The sequence below is a fragment of the Anomalospiza imberbis genome, chromosome 4 (assembly GCF_031753505.1).
Source record: "Anomalospiza imberbis isolate Cuckoo-Finch-1a 21T00152 chromosome 4, ASM3175350v1, whole genome shotgun sequence".
Classification (NCBI taxonomy): Eukaryota; Metazoa; Chordata; class Aves; order Passeriformes; family Viduidae; genus Anomalospiza; species Anomalospiza imberbis.
In genome coordinates, this window is record NC_089684.1 from 40,702,636 (window position 1) to 40,721,847 (window position 19,212).

Here is a 19,212-nt window from a genome sequence, read left to right on the forward strand (position 1 = left end):
CTGTTGCAATGCTGCTCTCCCTTAACGAGGAGTTCCCACAACTCTGCAGATATCATTTGGAAATTAAAATGCAATTTCACAGGTTTAGACACAGCCAATTTAAACTAGAGCAAATTTTAGATGGCAGACCTTTTGATAATGCTTCTCAGTATCAAATTCACAAGTGCTAACAAACCAAAATCCCTAATATTGACTACTACTAAGGAACAGGCTCCTGCTTTTCTGGTCCATTTAAATCAGTGTGTCATTAATTATAACTAAATTAGTTTTATCACCTGAAGCCCAACACTCCATCTTTGACCTGATATTCAGCATATTAAAGGCTTCTACAGCTATCCTAAACACTTTTTCAATTGTGAGTATCAGGCAGATTGTTTTTATCCCTGCTATCTTGAATCCTTTGACACCATCCTTCTGAGATCACCTTGGCTATTTTTCTAGTGAAGAATTTCACTGTCTTCCTCCAAATATTTGTCTCAATGTTCTCAGTACATCCTCTCCAGAAAAATTGTTAACAAAGAGCAAACCCAAACGACACTGGCTTTTTCAAAACTTTTGACTTCATCTGGTTATCCATGACCTGAAATTGTGGAAATGATGAGGGTCTACTGCCATGAGATGCAATTTTCAGATCAGAGACTCATCTCAATTTTAAACATCTTGATGGTAAATGACTCACACAATCAAGATGCATCTTGTCAGTCTGGTGCTTTATGTATGAGAACAAAGACTTTCATAAGTTCGAAAAACACACTCATACATAAAGCTGATGTGTAAAACCAATGCCATTGGAAGAAGTGATTGCTACAATCACTGCAATTGCTACAACAAAAATAATTTATAAAAACAAAAAAAACCAAATACAAATAGGAGTGACCCATTAGTTTGTTAGTAAGGCATGGAAACAACATGGTTTTAGGAGTTGTGTCTTATCTTCCTTTAACACAGGAAAGCTAAAATGAATCTTGCATGAGACAGTTTTACAACAACCTCCAGGGGAAAACTAGACTGAGGCTAAAATGTGTAAATGGCTGGAAGATGATTCCCAAACACCAAGAAATACTAAAAGCAAGGCTTTGACACCACTTTTACTCTACCAATAAACCAGTTAAAAAACCATTTTTCCTGATCACTAAATCAGTTAAAAGCATTGCTTTTTTTCTGTTGAAATGAAACTACTCATCATTGATTAAATTCACAGTTACCCAGTAATTCTTAAAAAGACTGATTTTCTGCATGTTTGGAAAATGGGACAGCATTCAGCCAGGCTGCAAACAGCATCATCAAACAGGTACTGAAAGAAGTAATTCTGTCCCTAACCTCTCCCCACCCACCACATAAGAACAGACATCATTGCTTCCAAGAAATTACAAATACTCCTCTAAAATTCTTATTCTGCTGACTTTTTTTTTTTTTTTACACTGTTCAATCTCATCCAGTAGCAAAAGGAAACAACTCATCCTATAATAGTCTCACCCTTGAGAAGGTTTTAGAAGTAGCAAATATGATACCAAAAAAATTGAAGGGAAGAGGCAGACAAGAGCTAAACACAACTCCATTGTTGGGCCACCCTGAGAGAACAGGCTGGCTGTCCAGATAAGCTCGGTTTCAAAGCTGCTTCTGATTATCCAGTTGGACCTTCGCAGATTATGTCAGAGGTGCATACCAATTTGCACAAACAAATGGCCAAGCAGCATTTCTTTTACTAAACACACAAAAATCCTCCTTTGCCTGTGTTGGATAAGGGGAGAAATGCTTTTGTCTGGAGGAGAAGAATAACAAGGATATGAAGGGAAAGTTTTGTAGCAGAAGGAGAGAAAGAGGGAAGGGGAAAGTGACAGTTTGTGTTGTAGGTTGGGTTGGTTTAGTCAGGGATTTCATTAGTGTTAGTTAGGCTTGTTCCTTGTACCCCTATTTTCCCTCACAGGGGTTTGATCCAGGTTGTTAACGCCAAGATTTCCTGCCACACAGACCCACAGTTACCTGTCAATCTTCTCACTCCTCTTGGGATTTCTCCTTACATGGTTCTGTCAATCAGGGGTTGTCACTCTTCGTCGGGGTGTCAATCATGTAAACACTCTCTGCTTCTTCATGAAAGTTCTTTGTCAATCACCCCACCTTTGCATTTCTATTTGTCCCAGAACGCTGTACCCACCTCTGTTATATCACCATTGGTTGTGAAACCCTACCTCAGTTAACCTCAATTGAGCAAGGCAGGTTTCCACCCATGTCCGCCCACACCCTATTTAATCTGCTGTAATCTTTTGTCCAGAGCCACTTTGCCTTGCAATGCTCTGAGAGCAATTCACTCAGACCACGCATGGGGGAATAAAAGTTCTCACTTTCGCAGGCAAAGTGTCCTTCTCTCATCCCTTCACTTCCTCTCAGCGTGAAGCTACCAAAGCTACTTACCCACCCTGGAGCACTCCTCAAGCCTGGGGTGCCCACTCACGTGGCGGCTACAACCTCACAAAGCAGCACTAGCCAGCGATCTTACTGCTTGAAGTCGTAAAGGGCAATCACCGCAAGTTTGGAGATTGCCTCCCCATAGAAACTCTGCAGTCAAACTCAGGTGACACTTTAAGCACTGCCCTGTGCAGCTGCTTTGTTGGAGTAGAAAAAGCTGAACAACTCCCCCCCCCAGAAAACAAAATCTGTTTGAAAAGGGAAAATTAAGAAGTTTTCTTAATTATTGCTGAGGCAGGAAGAGCATTCCAGTGATAGCTCCCTCTCACACAAGAATCTCCTCTTTAACCAATTTGTAATTTCAGTAGGAAACACCATTCCTGACAGACAGACACAGGGCTGTAATTACTAGACAATTTTACAGTTTCATGCATACTGTTGACTTCAAATAGCACATGCATTTATTTAATATCCTTTTAATCAGAGCTTCCCTTGGAAATGTATACATACTAAAGGTGTAAATACCAAGTAAGAGACCCAAAATCTTGTGTGCCATTGAGCTGGGCCTCAATTTCTGTGTTAACTTGATTGCAGAGCTGAAGAGATGGCACCTCTCTCTAGGTTATAGTGAAACCTACAGTAAATCAAGCACACTGGCAGAGAAGGTAAAATTTTATAATGTAAATCATGATTTTAAATGCTTGAAGAAGACTTTTCTCTCACCATTACTTCTTTCAGTATATGAATTTAAGGGGTTGGACTGCCTAGAGCTGGAATTGAAGCAAGTCTGTACTGCATCTTGGGATGAAAACACACAACTATTTTTTTTTTTTTTTTTAATACTTAATTTCCAGTTGTCTAGCATCAAATAGCACTGCATGAGTCCAAAGCTGCTGCATTTTCACATCTGGACATCTTCTAATGCAATAAAAATAAAACTTCTAGCTATTCATGTTATTTTTAACATGCCACTCCTTAAGTGCTGTGCATTTCATATTCAGGTTTTTCCATGATACTCAGAATGCACCATTCAATATCATGTGACACCTGGCCTGCTTAAACAGTGCTTAAGCATATTTATTAAAAAAAAAAAATCAGATGCCAGCATAATCATTTTTCTTGTGCCCAAGCAGTGAACAAGGCTTGATACTGATGTTCAGACTTGGTCACCATTTTTTACATGACTATTTTCCAAAATGAGCTTTTGAGCATCATTCTATCAAAGCAAAGACAAGTAACCTCTATATTAGCAAACATAAGTGTAAAATGTTTCATTCTTCACTGTGAAACTACTATACACTCCTCAACTTCCTTGTAAGGAAATTCTCCGCATATTCAGATGCAATATTTTAAGAGGGACTTGTACATTAATATTAATATTTCATTGCATATATATGCATGTTGTGATTAACAAATAACAGAATGGCTTAGAGCAGAAATTACAAGTGCTGCAGTGAACATTGTTCACAGGAAGGGCTCGGCACAAGAAAAACAGTGCAATAAAGGCTGCTGAGTATCATCTCCTTCAGGGTTCTCCTACTGAAAGCAGTGCCAGGTAGTAAAAGGCTGTTAAAGTTTTTTGCCTTCACTCACAAGGAACTGCACCATAAACTGGGTTCTTAGTAAGTGACACGAAGAGGTGACAAGGTCCAAGCTGTACAACTCACCTCACTAAGCACAGTGAAATGGGTTTCCATTTAGGCTGAGCTTTATGTCACTAATAGCAGTTGTAACTTAAATTGCAGTTGGAGGCTCAGCTCAAAGCTCAGCTTAGACGTAACAAAAGACTGTGGACCAAGGACCTGCTTTTTGTTTTTGCAGAGCCAGGCTAGTGATGAAGGCCCACCTTGGTACAGAGCTCACATCCCAAGGAAAACCCAGGAGCTGACTGTCACAGGCTAGTGCTACCTCTCCTTTGTCATTCCATCAGTGGAACTGCAAAAATGGCTCAGGTCACTGGTTTTGATTCACTGCCTGACAGGTTTGAAGGAAATGTAACATGAGCTCCCTGGTAATTTTAATACAGCATTATTACTGGTTGTAAAAGCTTGGTCTTGCTTGGATTATTCCAAGGCCTGTCTGCCTGCCTACACCAGGAATACCCAGGGCAGCTGTTGGGTCTCTACCCTCACCCTGACACGTCCCTTCAGCCTGGCAGGGAGGAGCTTGGTGAGGGTATTTCCTGACAGGCTGTGTGAACTACCACTCTCAAACATGCCCTGCCATGCCAGTAACAAAACCAGGGATGTACAAAGGAGATGGTGATCTATTTCCATTTGAATCCTAAGATGATATTTCAGAGAAGCCTCTCTTGTACAGGTTTGTAGCAATATGTCTCAACCAAGCACATTTCCCTCTAAGAGGATCAATGTAACAGACTATCAGTTCCACAAAGAAAAGAACTAAAATATTTTATTTTAGTCAATACTCACTGTTCTAAGTAAATTCCTTTTTTGTCTCCATACCCCTCATTCTTTTATAATAAACCTCAATTTTAACAGTATGAATGGCATTTAAAAACAAACAAACAAAGCAAGACAACCACACCAGCAGGAAAAACCTTATTTCCAGAGCCAGAGATGTAACTTGGATGGAAAATGAAAGGAAAATGCCTTCATAAAAGAACCCATCTTAAAACCACCCATCTCGAAGAATACTATGGCCCAGTACATAAATCCTCACTTTTTCCTTGTATCTTAAAGAAGGAAAATCCCATTACAATCAAAACTCTTGTCTTGTGCAAGAGCCCAGATTAATAACACAAGTTCTTACTTCTTTGGAGCAGACACTTCAAAGTTGTAGTCTAAACTCTGCTTTGGAATTGCACAAATTACCATTATAGAAATGTCTCCTTCAATCTGCTCTGAAAATACAGGTTCCAGAGAAAGATTTTAACCCTTAGAGATTTTAGCTCAGTACTACTTCTTCCTGTGCAGTCTGCATTTGAAGACTGTGTACTGTCTAATTTCATAGTGAAAACTTGCTAATTTACAGCCTGTTGAAACTATGTTTCTATCAAAAAAGGACAGTGGTGTTTTTAGCAGCAGTTCAGTCATATATAAATATAATGTATATAACTGAGCATCTGGACACACAACAAAATGGAGCTCTCTGCTTTCCTTCACAGTTTTTAACACACTCTTACTACACCACAGGATGCAGGTCCGTTGGATTGGGATATTTGTCACAAAAAAAGAAAGGCTTTCCAATGCCAGCCTTGCAGGTGTCAGATGATTTGCAGCTGGTTTTTCAACATTTCCTTGGACTTGCAGCTCTCTTGGAAGCCAGGAGAGCTGTCACACAACAGGCAGCTTGCTGCCAAGGGGGAGGTTTATCAGGTTCTTGGAAAAAGTATGTGTTACCAAGTAGAAAGAAAGCAAATCTAGCTCAGAAAACCTACTCTGAAAAGAGATGGAAATGCAGGGACATGAGAAGAAATGTCAAACACCCCTGCCCTGCTTCACTGTGTGCTGTGCACCTGCCTGCAGCCAAAATGCACCCTTGGTCTCACTCAAGATTTTACTTGATAATCATTTGGTTGAAAGAACCTTTCAGGGAAAAAAAAAAAATTACTCAAATGTTTTATCTGCCTGGTCAAGTCTTATTTCCAATTCAATTTTTAAAAAATCACCAAGTACAGCAACAAGAAAGGGGAGGTAGGAGAAAAAATCCAAATTATTCCCTTGGGATGTTGAAAATTACTTGAAGAATAAGACCACTGGTTATGCTTTTCTAGACACCCTTAGGTAACACCAAAGATTAAGGAAGACAAAAATATATATGGTGCTTACAAAAATGAGCTACACTCCCACTATTGAAGGCTGTAATCTTCTGGTTTAAACAGCTGGAAAATTTTCCTAGGTTTAATAAGACATGTCCAACTTACTGAAAACTTTCACAAAGAATAATTTAGGAGCCCAGCACTTCTCAAATCTACCTCTCCATTATCTTGGGTAGAGGTCAAAAACCATTTTCTCCATTACACTTGGAGCCCACTGTCTCTTGTCCTGTCCCTGGAAACCACTGAGAAAAGCCAGGCTCCAGCCTTAAGCACTCACAAACATCCTCAAGTTCTCCATATGAAAGAATCCCAGAAAAATTAGAGAACATTAGGTTTTGCTGAAAGCTGTTTTCCTCTCATCCTCACTCAACACTTCTGCTCAGCAAAAAATTACTTCAAACTTTTTTGTTTTTTTTAACAAAAGTGGATTTAAGAATGGATTTATAATTGTATCACAAAATAAAAATCAAGGACAAAACAGAGCTCCAGCTGGAGAGTGAGGCTACCCAAGGACTAACTACCAAAGTAAGGCACAGGCTGCAGATGTAGCATATTTAATCTTTGTTCTTTCCAAGAGAAATCACTAATTTAAGTATTTATCACTACATTGAAGACAAAATTGTAAAATGGGTTTTTTACTTTCAGGTGAGCTGCCAAAGAAAACTAGAATCCCCAACTGCAGAACCCAGAGGAAATGAGAAGAGCCTGATCCAAACTGCACCCTATGGCACTACGTCCACCAGCAAACTCCTGGGATCTCCAACCCTTGCTGATATTCCCAGCTCCCTCCTGTGATGTGCTTAGATGTAGCACCTACCCTAAACACAAGTATAAATGCTCACTCTCAGGCTGAGCCAGTTGTTCCCATCTGCAATGGCTGAGGGCTGTCCAGAGGCAGAGCAGAGGATCTACCACGTGCCAGTGCAGCACCAAGCCCATGGGCTCTTGGAGTGTGCCACCCAAACTCCACTCACAGCCTGAAGACCTGGTGCAAGAGACCTGCAGTCCTTACAAGTGACACCTGAGAACGCCTCACTTAAATAAAGAGACACTGATTTGTCTGAACATTAGATGGCAATGAAGAATTCAATGTAGTGACAGGAAGAATAACCCAGCCTATTCCTTTGCTCACAGCAAAAGAAAAGTCATCAGAGGCCAGCATCACCTCCCAGGCCGCCTGTGCAGGCAGAGGTGTCCGGAGCTGTGGCAGGAAGGGGGACACACAGGGACTCTCTGAGATGCACCTGGCACAGGGGAAATGCCAGCACAGCCCGTGTCACCCAGTGTCCTACTCCCGCTCCATGACCAGTGACAGCAGCACTAAGAGAAGCGCTTTCAGAGCCACATGAGGAGCTGTAACCAATTATTTATTGAGCAGAGGCAGACAAAAGGGCTTTCACTACACTTGTGCAGTATTCCTCAAAGCCTCTGCTGTTAAGGCAGCTCCACAAGTTGGGAAACAAAACACTTGCTCCTTATCTCAAGTTTTTCCATAGAACTACCTTTTGTTGCTTATTTCTGATTTAAGATTAACAAAAACCTGTAAATCATTTGCAACTGTATTTTGAAATTACCCTGCTACATGAGAATGTATGCAAAGTAATCTATGGCTTGTTTCTCTGATGTACAGATTTTGGTAATAAAAAATGATTACTCTACAAAATAAATCTCTAGTGATGAGTTTAACTCCACATACAAACCTCCCAGATGTCCTGCCCGTTATTTTTCTGGTTTAAACCCATGCATTTTTTTTGCCTTTTAAAAAATTAAACTAGCTTACATCTTTATTCCACGTTAAGACAATTCAGCACTTCCAGTCCTCACTGCAGCATTAAATCCTTCATTTAAAACACCCCTTAAGTTCAGTGCTCTCCAGGGCAATACATTCCCTGCAGCTGAGACGTCTTTTGCATCTGACAAAGCTCCTGCCCAGGGAGGCTGCAGAGGCTTCACCCTCAGAGGTTATTCCAGTTACACGAGTGGGAAAAGCCCAGAACGATCCTTCTGATGTCAGAGCTGCCCCTGCTGTGAGCAGGGGGCTGGGCTAAAGATCTCCTCAGATCCCTTCCACCTCGGATCAACCCAGATTTAGCAAAACAGATATTTCCTTCCCAATTTCCACTTGGCTACGGACTGTGGGAAACTTAGGACACACAAGCAGTGCACCAAACACTTTGTGAGCAGTAACAAACAACTCGCTGCTGGATTCCAACCAGGAAAATATCCCTGCAACAAACTAAAACTTCACGAACAACACCCAAAACAACAGGGAAACACAAACATTAAGATGTTTTTTCAATTAATTAAAAAACTACCTCAAAATGAATTGTGTCAACTTTAACAGCAAAACAAGTGGAGGAAAACAAAGTAAGTATTTACAGGATGCAATTTCTAGAATGGCAAGAAGCTCCCAAACCAGAAATGTTAGGCTGTGTACAGCATGATGTGAACAAAGAAATGTAAGGAAAAAGGAGTTATTTTGTTTAAGCATTACCTTTTCTCATCCATATTTATGTATAATCGCCTACTACTGATATTTTCTAAACATTTTTTTTTTTTTTTTTTTTACAAATGGAACATTGGCACCCAGTTCTTGACTTGCAGATCAAACAGAATAGTCATTTGTTAAATATCATTTCTTTCTGTGGTTTTTTTTTTTTTTTTTTTTTTTTTGCATAATGCCTATGGATAAATGTCAACCAAAGGAGCAGAACAGACAAAAACACACTTTCTGGCTTCTAATATATAAAAATTATTAGATGCTTTATATCCTAAATAATGGATTTTTCTTTTTATGTGTTTATTTCTCTTGACTTTGTTGGCTTCCTTCCACAAGGGTATGCAAAGGTCCTCTCCAGCAGGAGAGAGGAATCCACAGAGCCAGCAAACACCTCTGGGCTGGCACAGAGGAAAGGATTTTCCAACTCTGTGGACAACAGAGGGTATAAACAGTCTCTATTTTCTTTATTTCTCCAGAATCCCAGCACTCTGAACTAGAAAGCCAGCCTTTTAAAAAATGCTTATTTAGGTATTTTAATGCATCACACTTTTGCCTTCTGTTCCTCCTCTACCTCTCCATTTGAAGGCTTAGAGATTCACCTTGCCCTTCCAAAACAATTGGTTTTTAGTGCTCCCAAAGATGAAGATGATTAAACACACTGGCTGAGCTCTCTCAGTCAGGAATACCATAATCAAGCTAAGCTGGACCTCTCACAGTAATTTCATTTACAAGCAAGTCAGGGTATATCCTGCTTGGCTCAGGCAAGTTCAATGAATTTGTGCTGAACTCCCAAGTCTCTGATTAGCTGGAACCATCATGAGAACATTCTGGCTGGCAGCAAAGTCCTACCCCAGCCAAAGCAAGAGAAATCCAATAAGCAATAGAAACAGTGACCTGGTGAAGGCAGGGAAGGCACAGTACATGAAAGCTGATGCATTTAAAATGTGTGGCATTCGTCCAGAAGAGAATTGCACACCACTGCTGCTTCTCACAGCAATCAGCCTTATTCCCAAACCTGAAACTGCCATTGTTATTACAGGCAGCACCCACGCTTGAAATCTGCATCACTGAATTTCAGAACCTTCATGACTTTTGACCACCTTAAATTTGCAAGAGCCACGTCTGCAAGTAGCCTGAGACATGTGCACCCCTCCATTTCAATAGATGCAGTTTTAATTGCCTCACTCCTCCTCAGGCATGGAAGAAGATTACAAGTGTGGATTCAGACTAAGTTGTTGCCTTTCCATGATACAGTAAGACACTGAAAATTGAGTACTTCACTACAAAATTAGGAGACAGTGTCAACCATGGCATAGACTGATGACTGGCATTGAAGCAATGGGCTATTTAAGAATTACAATTTCCAGCAAAGCTGAGAAACTCAGGGCTACACTACAGCAGGAGTCCAGAAACAGAGAAAAGCAGAAATAAAGGATAAAACCAGAGGAGGAGAACAAGGGACCGTAAACCCCAAAAAGTACCTTTTTCTGCCCCAAAAGACTATGCTATTTAAGTGTGTTTATTACTTAATAAATTTCTCACTTTCATACATTCTAGTGTGGCAGAAGCCCAGAGGGTTGCTTGCTACATTAAACAAATTTTGCTACCATCCTCCCCACCCAAAGAGAACAACGGAGTGGGTGGACTGCTCTTCTACAACAGCCTGCACAAGGATTTGCAGCCTCTCCTCTAATTCAGGGGTTTTAAGCACTCCTGTTTCTCTTTGGTAAGAATAGAGTATGACCTCCTGGACTGCACGTGGAAGAAAAAATTATCTTATGTGAAACCATGATAGGAAAGCAGAATTCATTCCTCTATATTCTCTTGGGACCTTGTTATCTATTATGTAGTTCTCCCTTTTTGAGGAATTAAAGTAGCCTTTACAAACAATTAGGAACTGACCCCAACTGCTGTACAAGCAAAAGAAGAAATTGATGCTTGTGATTTCATAAGCCAGAGTTATTTAGCAGTGCTTATTATGAGGTGCTTTGAATGATCCACTTCCAGAGAGAACCAGGATTGCCTAACGAGGATAAAGTCTCAGTCATTGAAAACTGTCTCTTGGCCATAATCTCATCTAAATCTCAGCCACAGAGAAGTGCAAGTATCTGCCCATTAAATACCTTTGTAACAGTTTGTGTAACAAAACATGAATTCCCTGTTGTCCCTTTCTTGTTGTATGTGAGCAGATAAAATCTACTAGAGTAATTAATTAGCTTGAAAAGAAACATTACAGACTTCTCAAATAACTCAGCAGGGTAAATGATGTATTTTACTAGCAAAAAAGACTTTGACAAACGACAGTCACATACTGAAAACCACTTCAAAAGGAAGCCTGAAAGCTCTAGATACAAGTGTCATCATAGTTACCATTTTCCTATCACTCATGGACAAGCATTTTATTGGCACTCCTACAACTAAGTAGGCTGCAATCCAAATCATTATGTGCATTTGTTTTTAAGTAGATCTATCATATAGTCAGAGAATGACAGGGAAAACTCAGTTGTTCTATGTTGCATGTACTAACTCTATTTTTCTCTTTTCTTGTACAAGTTCTTGCTCTTCTAAATTAATCTTCAGACCACAAGTCTATTACAGCCTAAATACACATTCAAGTTGTCATAGTAGGTTGGAGTAGCAGAACATGCAGGCTGTTATTTTTCATGTTTCATATTTATTTTCCCTTCCTCTATCCCACATGGAGTCCAGCCCAGGAGGGCTGCTGTCCCATGGCTCTACAGACAAATGCAATCAACTCTGAATATTTATCAACAGGAACAATTAGATTGTCTGTAGGTGGCAAAAATAGGAATGTGATTTCAAAGCATGACACAGTAATGAAATAATCTTATTAGATAGCCTGTATACCAAAGACCATAATCATTTCACCTGGAGATTTCCCTAAACCTACTGCTGTCCATTTACAGTCAACACACCAGCAGCAGACTCTGCATCCCAGCTGGATGATACCAAGTCTGCAGTGTGCTGCACTTACCATTACTTGTACTGGCAGCCCAAGAAAGGATGATTGGCATCTTTTCTGAGCCTATTCTAAAGTAAAACAAGTAATGGCAGCAGCAGGTTTCACACAGCTCTTGAACAGCTGCCATCCAGATGTATACAGGAGACCACCACACTTTTGCCCTTCAAAAATTGAGTCTTACTGAAGCTATAATTTTTAATTTTCACAATTTTAACCTCCATTTCATACAGTTTCCACAGACAGTAGCATTTCCTGAATGCAAGCATAAAAAGATGAAGCAAGGCACGCTCAAAAATGCACATCCTCACAAACAAATCTGTGGTAGACACACAGATAAAACAACATCTGAACTGGTACAACCCTTCACCCTTTGGCATCCTCAGAGGACAAACATCATCTTGGATCGAGCTCACAGACTGAAATTGAAGGAGGAACTCACAGAGGATGTTTACGGTTAACTTTCAACTCGCTGCTCACAAAATTACTATCATACACATTTCTGGGGTAAAACTCAGCATAGCACAGGGTGAAAACTGGAAAGCAGTTCTGGCAAGGAAGATGTTAAAGAAAGAGACAGCATTTAAAGAATTTTAACAGAAACTAAAGAAATCACACCTAAACTGTTTCTGTAAAACAAACTCACCCAAGGACAAGGATTTAACCTGATTTAGTGTAGCTCAAGGATCATTCTCTTCTAATGTGCTCTTCTGTCACTATAGACTGGTGGATGGATCACACCTTGAGCTGAGCTTCACTGGCCAGTGAGCCCCCAGTCATCTGTCCAGTTGGTTTCTGTGGCACAGCCACTGAGCACTAACCAGATGTGATCCATGTCCCCTGCAGTGCAGCAGCTCCTGTTTTCAGCCTGCTCCAGACCTCACGAGTGACAAATCCCTGCCAGCACCCCCGGCACCAATGGCCCAAGCGGGGCACTGTGCAAAGCACATCTGGCAAGGGTGGCTCCCATAGCACACCTTCATAATGGGCTACTTGTCAACTTCCCTGGCAGTGGGGCTGCAGCACAACAAAAAGGCCTCTGCCAGAGGACTCCTGCAAGGAAGATGTTACTTGGATCCTCAAGTTGTGCAGGCCCAGTTTTTTTTACTACTACTGCTCTAAAAACACCATTATTATAAGCGTGGTTAGTTATCAAACCCACAGTCAGAATCACACGAAGGAGATGCCTTATTAGCAGAGCATTTCACCATCATATATTTCAGAAACGACCTCAATGGGAGCTACCAGGATGCACTTCACAGCAGATATGAAGTGGTGATGGTCCTGAAAAGGGAGAGGAACAGCAAAACAGAGACAAAGCTATTGAGCTGCCAAGCTGCTGCTTGGCATTTTTCCACAGCATCCCAAACTCAATCTGCTACAAGAACTGGATCTTGGATCTGCTACAGCAAGATCTTGATGTGGCTTCTGCTGTCCTGTGCTACTCAGAGGCTTGAGGTGGTTGTCATTTTGAGTTACAGAATGCAAAGGCAGGCAAGACAGCATCTTTCCTCCAGCTACTACTTGGAATCACAATGGAGCTCTTGCTGCAGCTGGAGCAGCAGTGGGTTTGTGGGGAAAGGGCTTCGGCAAACTAATTGCAACATCTCCAATTAATTGGGATCCCAAAGCTGAGTGGCTCAGAGTGACAAAACGACTAAGAAAGATTTTGTCAGGAACAACTTTTTTTTTTTTGTGATTTCTTCCCCTCTTTTATCTGTGAGTGGGATAAAATAATTCCTTCAAAAAGCCAAAGCTTCAGTGCTATGGGAGGGTTTTACTGTGGAAGTGATACCCAAAGTGTAGTGAAACTCCAAGATGGGAAAAATGGTCAAGGAAAAGCTTTCAGCCATCCAAGACGTATTTATAGGTTAGTTACAAGAAACAGCAGTGTGAAATGGTAATATTAAATGCAATTCTCAAGCAGGGTCTGTACAAGGGCCACCAGAGTGGGACAAAGAGCATCTCACAGGTTCAGGGGGTGCTGGTGGGAATTGCACAGCAGCACCTGACTGGCCACTGAAACTGCTCTAGCCAAGAACTCCCTGTGGAGAACTGAGTCCCTCTGGGACAGCAGGCGCACAGCTCAGCATGATCCTATCCTGAGCTTAGCCCCACAGCTGGTTGGGTGGATATGGAAATCCAGGCTTCACACTCAGGGGATTGCTTTGTGAGAGCAACAAGGAAATGGGAACCTGTGCTTGGAAAGGGCTTAGAGAAATTTCAATCAAAAATCAAATTACCCAAATCATCCAGTACCCCTATAAGAAGTATAAAAGAGCCCCTCTAAAACCATATTTATATCCTTGGGTTTCAATAAGATGAATTTAATTTTGATCAACATTGTCATGAATTCCTCAATTGCTTTTTTTCTTCCAAATGTCTTTTCAAATCCAAACCACCACAGACCTCACATCCTACTGCGATAATTAGATGGATTATTTTGCCAGTCACTCATTCAATCTGCCCTCAGATGCGAGGGTTAGCACTTCACTTATGGCACCATACACACCACAGGGCTGAGTGGCATCACATGAGTGGAACTAAATTTAATTTAAAAGAGTCAGCAGCAGGGCCAGGCACAGAGGAGGCCCTTCAATGTTGGAGCCAATGAGCTCTGGCTGTGTCACCACAGCCAAACCCAAGTGTTCCAGCAGCCCAGCACTCCCATCTTCCAGCCACATAAGGCTGGTTTCAAGGGATGAGCTGACAGTAAAGCACACAGGGGCTGAAGACCTCAGGAAAAGAGCTGCTGACTACTCTTCATGTCATCATCACAAATTCCTCCTAGAATCAGTACCAGTAATAACCACTAAGAACTTGAAAAATTACTATAGGCAAACTGGAGTTCATTTTTGCTGTCTCCCTCCTTTCCTCAACTGAGGAGCCTTTAGAAACCTACTCTGTGCCAGCTGAAACCACTTGTGTTCCCCTCTAGTTTTGATCTCCAGGAACCAATCAAGACATAAGTCCAGTTCAGCAGTAACACACTTGATGGCAGAACAATGCCATTACACAGCCTTTGTCCCTCCTATTTGTGTGATAAGGAATGAAATTAAATCTTACATACCACAAACATATTTATGAATCACATTCTTTTTTGCAAACTGAACAAAAAAATTCCATAAGGACTCGTACAGAACTGCTGATGAAGAGGACTATGAACCACCACACCATCAGCTCCTGCATCTTATGTTTGCAAATAAAACATGCTGTGTAGAAGGGATTGCCCTGGAAGTTACTGGTACATTTGAATGCAAACTACCAACCCATGAAAAATGAGGCATCCATTTGCTATAAAAATAAATTAGGAGGCAATGCTTTGCTGGCAAAGCCATTGGAGTACCACAGTTCATAACTATTCCTGGCACCATTAACAGATGTCTTTGCTTGTACTGTGAGCAGCCTTATGATATTGTCATATTCAGCAGCACTTTATATTTAAAGTGAGTGCAAGCAACTTTGTTTTAGAAGGTAATAAAACCTTGCCTGATGCAGAAACCTCCTGGGAAATTAGACAATGTTACCTACATAGCTAATTTTCTTCTTAGGAAATCATGGTTCCCACTACACTTTTAGAGCTATTCCAAGTATTGTTTAACATCACCATTTCCATGCTAATATCTCAATAAATCACAGAAATACAATACTTCATATGAAAAGCAAGCCGCACATTTGGGACCATAAGTTTTCCTTTCTCAATTAAAAGGGGAATGAAATTGATGCTGAATGTACTGGATGTTGTTCAAGGGCAGTAAAAGCAACCAAATGCTCCTAACAACGCAAGGCTGCTCACTGTGCACACACACTCACACCAGATACTGTGGAACATTGCTGAACAATTTAACTCCGTGCCAGGAGAACCGGGGAGCTGGAAAAACAACCAACAGCCCTGGTCCTGCAGAGATCACTCAGAACTAAAAGCAAATGGTTCACCCAAATGAACAGCCCACCTTGAAGGCACTTGTGAGACTGCAGTTTGATCTTTTGAATAAGCACTACTTGGAATCCTTACTGGAGCAAAGGCACACCACAGCTCTCATGCTTCTTAAAAAATATTTAAATAATGGTGAATGATTTCAGGTCTTGTGTCTCAACTGCTACTGTGATACATCAGTGACCGACTCCTCACCCATTCCTGCATCCATCTGTGTGCAACTTTTACATAATTCAAATCAAGCTTTCAGTGAGGATTAATTGTCCCACACTCCCTTCACACCCCCCTCTGTAACTCCCATTCACAGCACGCAGATTTGTAGTTAAAGCTTCATTTCTACGCTTTCTCTACAGCTCCTAATCAATGTTCCATTCACCAGTGCTGTTTCCCAGGCAGGATTCACTTGGGGAAGGCTTCAAGCAAACATGTAAAGGAAAGAAGGGCTGTACATACATAAAGGAAATGTATTTTAAATTTGTGGAAGACAATATGCATTCATTTAGGCTTTGTTTAAAAACTGAAACAAACACACAGCAGCCTTGGTTACCCTGCTGATATCTGTGCTCAGTCCCACAAACCCATCACATCCACCTTGTTCCCTTGCAGTGGGACACCATCTGTCCCTTTCTAGACTTTTTAAATAACAGCCAGAAGCCTAAGTAATAGCTATTATTTCCACAGTGAGAAAAAATGCTCCAACTGGTCTGATAATTATGGCTAAATATCAGATGGGTGATTATTGCCATGGGCAGGAAGAAACACTGGGTCTTTAATCAATGCTAATGCCTGTAGGTAGTATTTCTTGCTATTTCCATAAACCACCCTGTTTATTTCTCCACAGTCATCTTCAACATAGTACACAAGTGGGAAAGCAGGCATAACACCAGGTCTGGTGGAGACAGGGATAGGCACAACTGGGGGTGTCCAGGCCTGAGCCTCCCTAGAGTTCCCAAACCACAGGCAGGCTGTGTCTGGACAGGGGTCCCCAGTGAGGATTCTCAGGAAAATTATAGATTTTTAGTGCCTTCCCTGACAAGCCAAGTCAGTTGGCAACCTTCTCCACAAAGAGCTCTTATTCCTTGGCTACTTCCGTTCCAGTGGCAGTTTGGCAAGAAATCTTGTCCAAATGCTCTCCGGTTAACCGAGCTATGTCTGCTGGCACCAGGCTTGGCAGCTGCCTGAAAGAACCCTGAAAGCTTCACATAATTTCTCTTCCCATCAACTACTTTAAGAACTCTTCCCCACACATATTTACCCCCTTGAATACTAATTCAATTATTGCATATTCCATTTGATGGTGTACTATTTATGGTGTCAGGCAAAGGCATATTGATACATACCAATGAGGGTGTCAGGCTTACTGGCTGCTTTTTTGAAGCTTTGAGAGGTCTTGCTGTCATTCACACCAGCTGAGGGGTTTTCTGAAATTAGAACAGCTTTTCTTTGTGTGTGGTAAAACAATTTCTCACCTAGTCAGAGCATCACATCTTGTGAAAATGGCAGATTTAAGATGGACACAGTGCTGCAGCCAGAAAAGTGGGGAACAGCAAGGCCATCAGCAACCTGCCAACATCCGGCACCAACCAAAGTTGTTTCCCTCTTCTCCCTCCTGGTATGCCTTCATTTCCTGCCTGGAATCAGGCTGGGTTAATCTGACCACGTGAATTGGCTCTCATTTAGTAAGAGAAAGCAGCACATTATTGATCGAGAGTTACAGAAGTGTCACAAAGCAAGATCAACAATGCTCACTGCACCAAAAGCCATGGGGCACAAGCAAACCTGCCTTTTAAACTCCCTAAACCTCACTAAAGGGACATTTAAGTACACGTTTACCATCAAACTTAAAATACTCCCAGTGTGAAATCTTAGCCATAATGGTCTGGATCACTTATTTGTACTTTAACAAATACTTTAAGGTAAAATATAAACCCTCACCGAAAAAAATGAAGCACAAATACATGGTGCCTGCTTTACACTTGAGTACTACAAGTGAGATTTGACCAGAAAAACCCACACCCTGCCTCCAGTTAATTTTCATTTCCCATGGAAATAATATGACTATACATCTACATCATGCAATTCATCAGAAGTAAACTTACTTATAAAAAGATACCCTGATGAATATAGTCCAAGGAACTACCATCAGTTGAGGGAAAAAAAAGGATAAAAAAAGAACAAAAAAAGAAAAAAAAGAAAAAGACTAGAAGCTAGGTGAAATTTCTTTACATTAAATTTCATTTTCTTGCATACATCAAGACCACCAAAAAAGCTGTGGAACAGAAAAATCCAAATGAGTGGTTAACCTCAGTTGGTAGGAGTAGAAAATAAGTAGAGTACTCAGACAAATTACCCAGAGGTGTAAATATGTATTGACACTTGACTGCAAAATTATTCAGGATTAGAGATGCAAGAAATACACTAAAAAAAGGAAAACACATTTGAAGTAGGATGAGAACTTGTGCACTCAAGCAAAGCAAACACTTAATATTGAAACAAACATCATTTTCTACTCAAAATTTATAGCCTCAAATCCCAGTTCCTACTCACTTCAAGGAACCAGGTATTCTTTTCCCACTGGCTGTTTTCCCCACATTATTTCTGCTTTCATTTTGCCATTTCACCTACACTTGTCCAGGTCTATCACTTCATAACACCCCAAGATTACATCTTGCCTTCTCCAGTCCTTTCCTTCATGCACATCTCAGGCCAGCAACCACAAATCACACTTGCTGGTTTGTCTGTTTAGTGGAAATATTTCACCTTACTATTTTTTCACCCCTCTGACAGCTCCATTTTCTGGTAGCTATATGTCCCAACACACAGATGTCATTTACAGAAAGTCCTTTGTGGACCACCTGAATTAAACAAGCAGATATTTTCCCACTCAGTGCACTCACAGCCCAGCTCCAAAGCTCAAGAGGTTAAGAACTTACTGACCTCTGTCTGGAGGCAGGAAAACATACTCCTTCAAACAAACCAAGCAGCCAAGGCACTCCTAAACCAACACTCCTCCTGAAGAGCACATTGTAGGACTGCCCTTCAAAGCCAAGTAGAAACTAAATCAAGAGCCATAAATAGCTTTTACACACCTGATACTTGTATGAGTCACTAAAAAGCCACAGCTGCCTCCAATTCTGCAGTGTTTAAAAAATCAAAGCCAAATGAGGGACAGCAGGAAATAGTTTTAGAAACTGAGGGTAAAAGAAGGATTTCTGTGAAATGGCCTTCACATGAGCTCGCTGTGCTCCCTCTCACCTGGAAGAGGCATTAATGATGTTTTCCATGTGCATCTGGCTTTGATGACCACAGGGATTTGGAAGCTGTTCTGCCCACTAACTTTCTGCTGCTTTCTATTATAACACATTCACACTTGTGCCAAGCAGGGAGCACTCACTCACCTGTCCACAACCTTCTTCCAAGGTGAAATCTGAGTTGAACAGGAGAAAAATGTGCTGTGAGAAACTGGCCCTTCTTCTCGAGCACTCCACTATAGAGAGAGAGCAGGAGAGACTGGAAAAGGGAAAAGCAAGGTAGAAAATGGAAGAGAAAGGTCATTTCCACTTCTCTTTCTACAGACATACTTTAGGTCTCTATTGATACAAAATTTC

The 19,212-nt window shown here is 41.1% G+C and overlaps 1 protein-coding gene across 1 annotated transcript in view; it reads right to left on the reverse strand.

Annotated features, from left to right (window-relative positions):
* LOC137472681 (bifunctional heparan sulfate N-deacetylase/N-sulfotransferase 3) overlaps nt 1-18,640 on the reverse strand; it is a 255,554-nt gene extending 236,914 nt beyond the window's left edge. Inside the window, exon 1 of the mRNA XM_068187992.1 lies at nt 18,542-18,640. The gene's annotated coding sequence lies outside the window, so the exon portion shown is untranslated. The remainder of the gene's footprint in view (nt 1-18,541) is intronic.
* Nucleotides 18,641-19,212: the final 572 nt, after the last annotated feature.